This window comes from Carlito syrichta, unplaced genomic scaffold (assembly GCF_000164805.1).
Source record: "Carlito syrichta isolate Samal-C Ts95f unplaced genomic scaffold, Tarsius_syrichta-2.0.1 Scaffold314062, whole genome shotgun sequence".
Lineage (NCBI taxonomy): Eukaryota > Metazoa > Chordata > Mammalia > Primates > Tarsiidae > Carlito > Carlito syrichta.
The window spans coordinates 100,577-100,985 of record NW_007258158.1 but is presented as its reverse complement, the minus strand read 5'-3'; positions in this window follow the sequence as shown (position 1 = coordinate 100,985).

The window sequence follows — 409 nt, the reverse complement described above, 5'->3', positions numbered from 1 at the left end:
GGCTCTGTTCTATGATGGGTGCCCTGATGAGTACCCTTCCTCTTTGATGTGTGCCACATTTCTGGTTTTCCTCTTTATTATGTGTCCAATTGCCTGGCCCTCCTCTTTGATCAGTGCACAGTGACAGACACTCATCCAAAATAGATGCCCTAGTGACTAGCCCTCCCCTGTGACTGGTGTCCCAGTGTCTGACTATCCTCTGTGATGTGGATCACAGTGAAAGATTCACCTCTGTGATGTTTGTTCCAGTGTCAGGTACTCCTCCACAGTGGATGCTCCAATGATTGCTCCTTCCCTATTATGGGTGATCCAGCTGTTGGGCTTTCTCTAGCTCCTATCTGTGACATGCATCCCAGTGACTGGCTCTCTTAGTATGGTTACTACAGTGACAGTGCCTCCTCAATAATGA